A 12,709-nucleotide genomic window follows, 5' to 3' on the forward strand; every position below is an offset into this window, starting at 1 on the left:
TTTGTTTTTCATGTAGTGCCCAGCTCTGCTTTGCCTGGCTCCTGCTTCTGCTCTCTGGTTCTTCTTGTTCTTGAATGCCTGATCCTTGTTGTCCCTGGGACTGCATAAGTGAACCTCACACAGTGCTTGTGAGTCCCGGCATGTGGAGTGGTTGGGTATGCCTGCACCATGGCATGGTGTTACCAGCCCACAGATGAAATCGTCGTCTGTTGGCTGGCCAGTTCTTAATCCATTGAAGATATTTCATTCTGCCTCTGCAGTGCTGATTCTTCTGTCAGCGTTGTGTGGTACTAAGTCAGACGCTGGCTGAGGAACATGCCCGTGCCCACACAGCTGTCTTTCCCCTCGTCAGAGAGCACACTTGGATTCGTTTGACAGGACCTGTTTTATATAGAGCAATGCTGAGTATGTTCAGATCTCTGAACTCCTTGTTACTGGAGTCTCCCATTGCCTTTTGATAGCTTTATCTGCGAGCTGTGCCTTACCAATGGCAAGGAACTGCACTGTCAAGAACTGCACTGGGGTCCTCACACGTCCCCCTCAGCCGCTGGTGCTGGGTGGGCTCGCTGTCCCCTCCATCCTGCTGTGTCATTGTGACCTGACAGTAGGGCAGGCCTCTTCTCAAAGGCTTAATAACTTAATTGCAAGATTCTGGGGCTGACTTGGCCACTGAGGTAATTAATCAGTCTGATACAAGTGCATTTTTTGGCTTTTTCCAATTACTGAGTGGAAAAATTTATTAAACGCTTTTTTTTCTTTGTCATTGGTCCTATTTTCACTTCTGTTTTGCAGTGGGATTATATCACTATTGGATTTCAGTCCTTTCTTGTTGATTTTAAAAAGCAGCTTATTTTCTGCTGTCTTGCAAGTCATGATTGTTGGGTTTCTTGTCTGGCTTTTCGTGACCTCAGTCTTGGTTTCACTTACCAGTTTTCTGTAGTTCTAGTTCACTTTCATCAGTGTCTGTTCTTTCCCTCCTTTACCTCTTTTTATACTGCATGACATTTATATTGTCATCCTTTTACTGTGAAATCAGGATAGGTTTTTAGCCAAAGTGTCCTTCCATCTTTGATGAGAAGATCAAAACTTTTCTTTCATAGTTGTGTGTCTTTGGGGAAAAATAATAAATGAGCTTACAATTGTAATGTAGGTAAATTTTCTTTCATGTCAGCTTTTCCTCTCAATTCTCATCAGTTTTGGGAAATCAGCTTGTGTTGTTTTAAACCTAAACTGCCTGTGCTAACTCCAATTAATCTTCATCTAATAATGTTTGATTGCTGTGGTGGTTCAAAAGCTCTCGCGGGATGATCCTGACTGGTTCTCCAAATTGAAACTTGCAGCTGTTGGGTGCTGAGTGCGCAGAAGCCTGAAGGATAGGAAAACACGGAGGGTTTTTCACATATCTTATATAGGTTATGTGTGTATGGGGTAGGGAAGCTCTCTTTGTTCTTGAGCTATGTTTGAATTCCCTTTCTGGTGTAAATCAAATAATTCTCTAAATACATTGTAGACAGTGAGGGAAGGAAACTGTTTCACAAGTGTTTGCTGTACAGAACTTGGCAGATCCCCTCAGTTAAGTGGTTAAACATTGTTATATTAAAAAAGGAGGTGCTGCGATCCAGCTCTGCGTGTGTATTGATAGATTTTATCTCTCTGGAGCAGGGTACGGTGTGCCTTGGGGCACCTCCTGTGCCTGCTGCCCCAGCAAGTGGAGAAATGGTGTGTTTTACTCCGGCTTTAGCACTCGTTTGAAATTAGTGTTGGTGATCATTCTCCCTGTCTGCCAGTCGTGTCCCTGAACCCCCACCTCCCACCCTAAAGGAAAAGGGTTGAGAGAAGGTAACGCAGAAGTGTTACAGGTAAAATCTCCTCTGCCCTGCACACATGGGCAGCTCTCTCCTAAGCTCATGTAGCACACCTTAGCGAGTGATGTGCCAGTTAAAAGAACATCTTGACTAACTGGTTTTGATTTAAATTACTTGTTCTCCTTCAGTGTTCAATTTAGCAACTTGTCCCAATACCTTAATTTCTTCCTGCTTTGAAACTGTCGCTGCTCTTTGTTCCTCATATTTGAAGAGATGGGCTTTCACGTCCTCTCTAGGAAAGGGTGTCAGGAAAGATCTTCCCTTTTCCTTCTGAGCGGCTTGAGGCAGAGACCTTGTCTATATTTACTCACTGCGGCGCACATCGCACTGAGCATCAGCCTTCCTGGAACAGCGTGTGCGGCAAGAGCACAGATATCCTGGCTCTGTGGCAAGGCTTTCCCACAAGCAGAGGTACATCTCTGCTTCCCCTATGGACAGGGCGTCCCTGCCAGCCCTCATGACCTGCGCCTCTCCTGCGTTGTTTGAGTTTCACGTTAATTGTGTGGTAACAGCATCTCCTAATTGCTCACTGTGAATATTTGGGACGTAATAGCTACTTAGAGGCAGAACTTGCATGGGAAGAACGAGTTTCTAGATAAAGGTTGGTCAGTGCTTGCTAATTAAAGTCTGTTTTTTGTCAGGGATAATTAGTGCAGCGTTGGTAAGAGATAAACAAAAGTTCAGACAGAAAACAGCTGAGCTGTAATCTGTTTATGTTAAAGCTGGGAATAGCGCAGGGTGTGTTTGACTTGAGTGCCTGTCCACGGATCTTTGACTTCTGCCCTGCTGGGGGGACGGACAGACAGCTTTGGAGTGCAAGCTCAGCGCTGATGCTGAAATACTGAGGTGCGAATGGACGACAAAGGTCACTGTATCAGAGAGATCCATACTGTGTGTTGGTGCAGGTGGAGTAAAAGCTATTAAATTATTAACGGCATCTCCTTTTAGTGAAATCCTGGTTGCAAACCTGAGCTAATAGGGCGCATCCAAAAAGAAGCACGCTGAGATCCGGAGCAACACTTAATGCAGTCTGTTTGGTTTTTCCACCCAAGAATGTAGCCCTTAGGTCATGTTTCCCATATGTGTGTGTATATTCAGAGGTCTGCCCTCAGAGCGATGGGCTTAACTTAATTGAGTTCAGCTGAGTTTCTGCAGGTTCACCTACACTGCTGCTCTTGCACTCGCTGTTGCTCTTCGCTTGCATGGTTGCAGACTTGGTTGCAGCAAAGCTTTGTCTTGCCCAAGGGTGGGCGAGTGATTTAAATGTAAACATGAAAGAGCTGGGAGCTGGCTGTGGACTGGGAAGCTCTGTGTAATGCAGAAAGAATGCCAAGCATCTTTTTGGTTAATTCTGTTTTTTAGTGTACTGCTAATGTAGCTTTATGGGAACTTCCATGTTGAGTGCCGCTGAAGGGCTCTTGATTATTTCTAAAAATGGTTCTCTAAAGTCTTTCCGAAAATCTTTCTGAATTGCCTGTAATTGTACTTAAGACAAAATAATTCAAATAAACCAAATCCTCTTACCTTTTCTATTTTCATGAAAGTCCAGATAATACTTTGGCAAATACTCTAGCATTGAATCTATTTTACTCCTAATGAAAAAGAGCCCTGATCCCATCTGATTCAATTACATTTATGCTTTCTTACTGAAGGACTGAATTTTACTGTGCTTGGTATACTATATTGAAAGTGCCTTATTTTTCCTAACAGTTGGTTTGATTTTTATAAGGTAAAACGCATTTCCACAATATTTGTGAGCACTGTAACAACATTCCTCTGCAAAATGTACTGCTATATCCAGAACACACAGAAGGATTTCGGATGCTAGGTTTTTTGTTACCGAAGTAGTGATGGTGACTTACAATTAAAAAGGAAAACAAACAAAACCAACTTGTCAGAAATGGACATTTGAAATGTCTATTATATCTGACATTTAGAGAGAGTATTCAGGTTAGAATAAAAATGGGAATTCAACACCCACATAGGTAGCCTTTTCTCTGGTGCACATCATTGTTTTAATGATATTTGTCCCTAGAACTGTTAAGTTTTTAAGCTGTTAAAGGGACATGTGTCAGTGATGTGATAAGCTTCAATGGCTTGCATTTTGATTGCACATTCATGGCTGATAATGTCAACTGGCAGCATTAGAGAACCGTTTGAGTGACAAAGAAATGCAATAATGGCAAGGGAGGTGTTTGAAGAAATTTTCCCCTGATGAATTAATACCTGCCCATACCAGTCTCTCAGTAGGCTTGAGATGGTGCTTTGAAAATAAAAGCTGGGGGTACAAGAGAGTATTCAATTTATATGAATATTGTAGGAAAACTCAAAAAAGTAATGTTTTTTAAATTAATTTTGTTGCATAAAGTTGTCTTGGAAGAAGCCTTGAATCTCGTGAAATTGGTTCAGGTTTTCATTTAACTTCAGTGGACTGAAAAGATCTCATTGAACCTTTCCAGGAAAATTATAACCATTGTGTTATTTTCTTAACTTTTTTCTTGTCAGTATTCCTCAGCAGTGGTGTTTAGAGGGGTTGTTCAGATGAGTTTGAGGGTGACAGCACTGGACCAGGCTGACCAGAGAAGTTGTGGAGTCTCCTTCTCTGGAGACATTCAGACCCCCTGGACACATTCCTGTGTGATCTTCTCTGGGTGACCCTTCTCTAAGGGAGGTTGGACTGGGTGACCTCCAAAAGTCCCTTCCAACCCCAACCAGTCTGTGATGCTGTGAAATTAGGAACTGGCATATCCTTATATGTCTGTATTGTGTTAAACACTGGAACTGATGGTATATAATTAGACACTTCATTTTGCTTCCATTTGGCTTCTTTTAACTAATTAGTTACTTGAGTTGCTTTATTTTGCATTACTTTATTTTTGGTTGATTGAGTACGCTTGCTTAGCTTCTCTGAGGGTACAAAATTAAGAACATACTAATTACACAACAATTTTGGCATGTGTAGATTGCTCCAGTGTCACCTAAGGACAAAGACTTCCCTGCCTGCATTGCTGGCTCTCTTCCCTCCGTGCCCTGTGGGCAGATGTGTCAGAGCAGACTGCGCTCTCCGAATTCTCTTCCTCACTCCTGCAGTCTAGTCCAAGCTTGTTGGCAATGCCTAACGTAGGTACCTGCCTTTGGAAACTGCTCGGTCTCAGCTTTTAAATGCTCAGACTTGCTGGTTCAGTGGGTTTGGAGGATTGGTGGTGGGACAGTGGGATGATCTCAAAGGATTCAGGGTCCAAAGGTGGTATCGTGTATCCACAGGTGTGAATCATGCCTGGTTTGCTGCAGCCTTCATCTGGGAGCTGTCATGGGATGAGCAGGCAGTTGTGATGCTCTCCGTTGCTGATTTGAGTAAATTATGGTCGTGGGTATTGAACATCAGAGAAGTAATGCTGTAGCTATGAAATATTGAGGTGTGAAATTTCTAGATGCAAGTTTCCCTCAGGCATTGAGTGCTCTGAAATAATTGTGACTTTATTATGAAATGCTTGCTCTGATTTATGAGCAGATCGAGATGTAGTTTGTTTGGATTTTGATTTGAATGCCAGTTGTTGATGTGAGGCACTGAGTAGGATCTCACCTGTGCCAGCTAATGTGGTGAAGCTGACAGGGATGAGGAAAAACCCTGCTATTTTACTTCTGTTGCTGCAGTGCTGACTGGAACCTGAGTGTGTCCAAGCATCTGGTGTTCAGACGAGTTACTTTTTTTCTGTAGAGCTATTTTCAAAGGGAGTACTTACTTTTATGAGAGCTGGCTCTGTGGCCATAGTGGAGCGAGTACCTTTAAGGGATGCTCTGCCCCATGAGGAGGTGCAGGAAGTTTCTCTCATGGAAGTAATGATTTCTGTCTTTGATCCTATGTAGCTGTTTAAAACTGTACCCATATGTTTATATTTGGACTGTATTAATAAAATCCCCTCTAATATACTTACCTGTGAGTTTGCATTAAGGTATATGTGCTATTGGGACACATGGATCAGTGTATGGAAACCTTGCCTTGGGGTCTTCTGTAGCCATAATCTTGTCAGATGTTGAATATAATTGACTGAAATTATAATATCCTTTGACTAGGGCTGTATGAAAATACTCTGAAAAGTGTGATCATTTATGGGGTACTGAAAATCGTAGCTGGTGTTATCTTGAAGTCTTCTATGAATGAAGCATTCGCCTGTGGTTGTCTCCAGTGAAACCACAGTGATTTGGTTTTCTTATGAAGAAAAGATATATTTAAATAGAGACTAGCAAAGATGTGAAGTGGAAGTACTATTTATTACTGAGGCTGCATTTGGATGTCTGTTTATTGGAAGAATAATAAATGGCACTTAAAGACCTTTAGAGAAATGTAATTTTAAAAGATCCGACTGTCACAGCTGGAATATTGTGCTGTCACAATTTTTGCCTGTCTTCCTTGAAATGCTTCCTTTCTTTTGTTGAGCAGCTGCCCTCGCTCCAGAGGTGGCAGCCTTGGTTATACCTCCTCCTTTGCGTTGAGCTTTGGATGTTGGCTGTCCTCAGAGGAGGAGACAGCAAGGTGCTGAAGGGTCAGAGTGCCTTAAAGGGCTTCAATCCTGAGTTGAATATGAATGATTTTTTTTAAAGATTTGTCTGCTTTTGGCTAAGAAACATAAGCTACTGACTGCTGAGAAAATGCTAGACATGAATCATCAACTTGAATATTGCTTCACTGGGGCTTGGAGCTGGTCAAGCAGGGAAGATTTGCATATTAAGTTATAACGTGACTATCCTCCGGTATCTACATTATGTACTTTAGGTGACTTCATTAAAATACTAAGACTTCTGTCTTACTAAAGACCCGGTTCTTAACATGTTTGTTCGTATCCTAGTTGGTTGCATGGGGAGCCCAACTTCGAGGTGGGATAGGACCCCAGGGGCTGCAGCACCACGGCCCTTCCAGCCGCTTGCAGACCTGTCAGACACACTTGCTTGTACAGCCACGTGTCCATTACCATTAACTTTGGTCCATTCCAGTGAATGAACTGGATTTGCGACGAGGAGCAGCTGGTGGAGCTCCCCAGCATGGACTCAAGCTGTGCTGCCCATCCCCGCTCCCCTCCTGCCCGTGCTGCGGGCAGATGCCTGGCTCTGGGAACAGGACAGGATGTTTGCTTTTGTGGAGTGCAGTTGTTGAGGAAATTAAACGGAGGGATTGCTTGAAAGGCCAAGCCACCTCCATCAGATTAGGCCATTCAGATGAGGGTTGTGGGCATATTTGAAAGGACCTTATCAGGAGAGCTTGGGGAGGATGTGCTCTTGGTAGCTCTTGGAAAGCACTGCTGCCTCTCTTCTTGGACCACAATGTGATGGCTGTGATTGAGGACAGAGAAAAGGGAAATCCTGAAGGAAATCTGTAGGAGCTGGTTTATCCGAAGGTGTGAGGCTGCAGCCACAGCGGGGGGATGTGTGGGACCCTTCCTGGCTGCCCAAAGGCATTACGCACCCCCTTGCATGCCGACAACTACCTTGCACAGTGACAGATAAGGAGGAATGCACGATATTTTAAGTATCATAAGGCTGGATATCCTTTGCACAGAGCATTTCCTGTCCACAAGAATTTATTTTTCAACAATATTATTGGCAGAAAATCCAGAAAATGGCAATGGGGGAGGGAACCTTGCACTTTGCAGAAAAGAACGAGAAGTTTCTAGTTTTCCCATCTTAAGTGAAGAAATAGGAAGGCTTTGGAGAACTAAAAAACGTGGATATCTTATGTAGCAGTAAGCCACCAGCATGCCTAATTGTACATTGAATAGTCACCGAATTGCATTTATCACTGTCAACAATGTACAGCAATTAGCCATTAGATTCTTTAAAAGAGACTTTTGAACATGACGGTTAGAAAGGCTTTTGCTTCCAAGGAAGGCTGAGCCTCGGGGCAGGGAGCAGAGCACCGCAGACTGACTTCTACAGACTCTGTTGCATGTTTTGCCTTTGCGTTCGTAAGGAATTAAAGCCTAAATCATAAAGCAGGGTTTAATTGGTGATTTGTGATCTGGTTAATCCCGTAGTGAAAGTGAAATGTGCTTAGCGTTGCTGCTGCCTGCTCCCCACGGGCTGCAGGGCTCGCTTGCAGTGCAGCACAGAAGTGCTCGTAGCTTCCTGCTAGGAAAATACCTTTGTCAGACTGTTTGTGTTTGCTTCCTTCTGTAAACTTCAGATATAATTCACTCGATCTCCTGAATGTGGCTGCGTATTCTGGCATGGCTGTTTCTAACAAAAGACGTGCAGCTATTACATACAATGGGGATTTCTTGTTTATCATAATATTTTCCTTTTGTTTATTTTAGTGTTTCTAGCAACAAGTATTTTCATAAAGGATGCTTTTACATGTAGACATTCATCTGAAGGCTAGCAGAAGTGTTTAGAAATTCAGTAAAGCCTACAGAAAGAAGCCAGTGTAATGAAGAGGTGAGGCATTAACCCTTGTTCCTGTCTTCCTTATGCTAATAAGAATTTGGTAGCTGTGTGGCGTTCCTAGGATTTGTAGCTGGACTTTGTTTCTGGAAATATGAGGATTATGGTATGTGTTAAACTTCTTAACCCATTTTCTCTGCATCCCCAGCACCCAAGAGAAGGCTTCCTAAAACAACACAGAACTTGCCATGCTGAGATTGCACTTTTGGAAGCTGTAACAAGTTATAACAGGAATCCAAGTCGATGAGAGCATTTCAGTCTGGTGCAAAACTGACCTGGAATCTTTGGTATGTGCCAGTGGCAGGAGCTGCTGTCTCCAAGGGAGCGTATGAAAGGCCCTGGGGTACAGACACATGGTGCTTTAAGATGCAAGGACCATCTTTTGGCTGATTCAACGTGAGCCAGCAGTGTGCCCAGGTGGCCATGAAGGCCAAAGGCATCCTGGCCTGTATCAGAAACAGCGTGGGCAGCAGGAGCAGGGAGGTGACTGTGCCCCTGTACTCAGCACTGGTGAGACTGCACCTCGAATCCTGTGTTTTGAGCCCCTCACTCCAAGGACATTGAGGTGCTGGAGCGGGTCCAGAGAAGGGCAACGGAGCTGGTGAGGGGTCTGGAGCACAAGAATTGTGGGGTTTGGCTGAGAGAACTGGGGTTCTTCAGTTTGGAGAAGAGGAAACCTTATCGCTCTCTACAGCTTCCTGAAAGGAGGTTATAGAAGTGGGTGTTGGTCTCCCAGGTAACAAGTGATAGGACAAGAGGGCCTCAAGTTGCGTCAGGGGAGGGTTAGATTGGATGTTGGGAAAAATTTCTTTACTGAAAGAGTGGTCAAGCACTGGAAGGGATTGGCCAGGGAATTGGTGGAGTCACCATCCCTGGAGGTGTTCAAAAAACGTGGGGATGTGGCACTGGAGGACGTGTTTTAGTGGGCAAGGTGGTGATGGGTTGACGGTTGGACTTGATGTTGGAAGAGACCTCTAAGATCCTTAATGTTTGTGTGATTTTTAAGGACACTGTCGCCCTGCAGGGCTTTGTAGCGGGTTATATCAGGAAAATGAGAAGGAGAAATTGAGATTATTTTTTGTTTCCTCTTCACCATTGCTTTATAGTTTTTAGTAATCCTTTGAACTTGCTTATTTCTGAACATGGTCTAAGCATTCTAAGGATTAAGATAAACAAAGGTAATTATTCCCATTATGTAGATAAACACTTATGTATGTATGTATACGTACGTATCTCATGACTTATGTGATGATCTCAAACCTCTGTGATTAGATACGGGGACAGCAAGACCCTGAATGTACCCTGCAGGAGATAAAGCTGCCAAGGGAAGCTGTAAAAGTAGTTATCAGCTTTATCGTACTGATTAACAGTAGCCCGACACCGTTTGTACTGAACAGAACTCACCTCTTTTGGTTTTGGGGCCGCTGGCAAGCCTTCAGGGCTGAAGTTTGGATCCAACAGTGAGTTTTATGCACCTGACTGCATCTTTGTACCTTCTTGTCACTGAGTCTTTTGGATATGGTTTAAAAAAAATCTACCTCAACCCTGTGATTGACTATACGTTATACTGAATTTAATGTACGCTCTAAAATAAAGCCTGTGTCTTTCTATCTCTGGTTTTGGGCTAGAGAGCTCATTTGCTTTAGTTCTACATTACCAGTTTTCCAGTGGCTAAGTAACTCGATGACAAATGTATTTACAGCTGGTGTATAACGTTAAACTGTACTAAATCATGTTTTTCCCATAGTGATCCTTCCTAGAAAGGAGGGGTGACTTCTGAGTGGGCTTCCAGTCTGTTAGCTCATCTAAAAATTCTGTTGGTTTACCAGTGCAGTAGCTCTTCTGTTTGATACCGCCACGTTTCTGCATTTTTGGTCAGTTTTTTGTTGATCCTTAATCCTCTTGCAATGATGCTTCAGCATTCATGCTGTAAGCAGAATGTAGTTGGTGATTGTTCTTGTGCTTTCTCATTGTTTGTTATTAGCATAAATATTTTCTCCGTATTTAACAGATAGGAGGCTCAAGTTGTGTTTGTCACAAGAAGGAAATTACCTGTAACAAAGTGACTTTCCTTAATTTAGTGAATTCAAGAAACATTCAAAAAAGCCTTCAAGACTAATAGCACCTCAGTGTGTTCTTAAAAAGCATATTATAGTCTGCTCAGTTTCAGTGAGAAGGAATATCTCATTCATTACTTCTGACCAAGTGCTCTTCTGAGACTTCTGCACCGCTGACGTATATAAATAAGGAGGAGGAAAGTCAGAGCACCCGATGTCTCTTTAGCTACAGATTTAAAGACAAAAGTTGTAGTAGGTTGAGCTTCTGATTGAAACTATAATAAATCTTGTTCTGCTCTTCCTTGAACAGAGAAGATGCTGAAGGTGAAGCGACTTGTAATGGTGCTGAATTTCATAGCACTCACTTCTGAGTATTTAAAACTGTAATGGGCAATGATGACTTCTAGATGTTGAGCTGTTACACTCGCATACAGTGTGCTCTGAGCAGTTGCTTTATGAAATGTAAGACATCCCTGGCACCTGTGGGATGGTGCGGAGGTGCACTCAGCAATTTGTGATTTAGATTACTCATAACAGGGCTTGATGCAGTGATGCCTGGGAGAAAAAAAAATCCTATGGTTGAAGCTTTGTCTGGGGCAATGGAAAGAAATTAATCAGGATTCATTAAGGAGGAAGGAATTCCCTTAGTGAGCATCAGGAGGAGGGTGAGATGCTGAACAGCTGCTTGGTGTTTGGGGTTTCCCTGCAGCTCGCTCCATCACTTACTGCTTATCAGCAGGTTACAACAGCTCTGAGCACCCAGACTCCCTGTGCCATCCTGGAGCTGTGGTTAGGGACTGGAGAGAGGTGGGAGGAGGAACCTGCTCATGTGAGAGGGAACGGGAGTGCTTTTTCTACATGGGTCCATTACTGTTGAGAGTCTGTATTAAATTTGTTGCCTGGACATGTTGTATTCCTCGCCTGCCCATGAGGAATATGATGTGGTGTAGGTAGAGAATAATAAGTTAGTTTTAGTTTTTTGTTTTTTAAAACAGGTATTAGCATGTCAAATTATGGAAAAAATGTGTTCCCTAGAAATTAGGGAACAAATGTAACCCGCTTGAATCCCTGAAACCTGTGAATCCTTTTGCTGCAAGAACAGCTGGGGTTAATGGGTAGGCTTTTGTTGCTGGTTAACTATGTATTGTATTGTGAAGGTAGGTAAGGTATGGGCTCTGCTGTGTGCTGCCAAAACGTGACTGAACCACTCAGAATGTAAATATTAAAAAATCAAGATTGTGCTGTACTTTCGGTGATAGCAGCTGGGTGTTCCAGCTTATTTAAACAAAGTGTGCCTCGATAGCACTCCTCTGGGTGTTAAAGCAGTGGAATAAAACCTGGTTGGGTCATGTGTCAGATAGATCATTCGGGTAAAATTGAGCGCAACCGAATTTCCTTGGGCAAGCTTGCTCCTTGGTCAAACCCTGTGCTAATGCTGTCAGGCTGCCTGCAGAACTGTGCAGACTGTCTCCTGGTTTTAGATACTCCGAAGTATCTGTAAAATCAGTGTAACTTTCTTGCTCCGTCAGGATTTCTTTGAAATTCTCTTGCAATAAACAGTGAAGTGCATGTCCAGGAAAACTGAATACTGGAGATCGTCAGGGCACATGGTGCTGTAGTGGTGATTTGTATTTGTGAAAAATATGGTAAAAAAAAAACAAACCACACAAAACATTTTTTAAGAATTAGCCTTTGTTGTAGGTTCAGTCTTTTTCTTGTTTGGTCTATTCCAACTAGAGTTTGAGAGAGAATTTCTTAGTTTGAAGGACTTGCATGTCTTGTTCTCATGTGTCTGCTGGAATTCTGTGGGTGAAGTGTGTATTAGTTACGACTTCTTCCCAGTTCTCCAAAACTGCTTCTTCCCTGCTTACCTTTTTTGTCATTTTCCCCACTCCAATATGCTAACCAAGTCACATCCATTTCTGGAGGTTGAGGTTTGCATCTTTTCAAGATGCAAAGCTAGTTTTATCTCTGACTTTCCCAAACACTTTGATTTTTGAATTCCAGCTAGAATTACCACTGAAATGTTTTTGGGATAATGTGGTATTTTTAAAATGCTTCTTTCCAGAAAACTGAAATGCTGTGAGTGGTTGCTGGTAGAGATTTATCACTGGGTAGATAAGCATGAGCCTACATAAAAGTCAGAGTGACTTTGTTTACAGGGACCCAAAGATAAGCTTTGCTTTGTAACTGGCAATTTTATTCTTACCTATAGCTATTTACTCTGAGGCTTGTGCAATGGATCTACCCCCTGTTTATAGGTAGCAAGCAGGTTGTTTATGCCAGCCTGGGAAAGGAAGGGCTGGGAGGGCTCTTGGTGTAGGGTTTGACAGCAGCGGGTTTTTGGCAACT

This window comes from Mesitornis unicolor, unplaced genomic scaffold, assembly GCF_000695765.1.
Source record: "Mesitornis unicolor isolate BGI_N332 unplaced genomic scaffold, ASM69576v1 scaffold2010, whole genome shotgun sequence".
NCBI classification, from domain to species: domain Eukaryota; kingdom Metazoa; phylum Chordata; class Aves; order Mesitornithiformes; family Mesitornithidae; genus Mesitornis; species Mesitornis unicolor.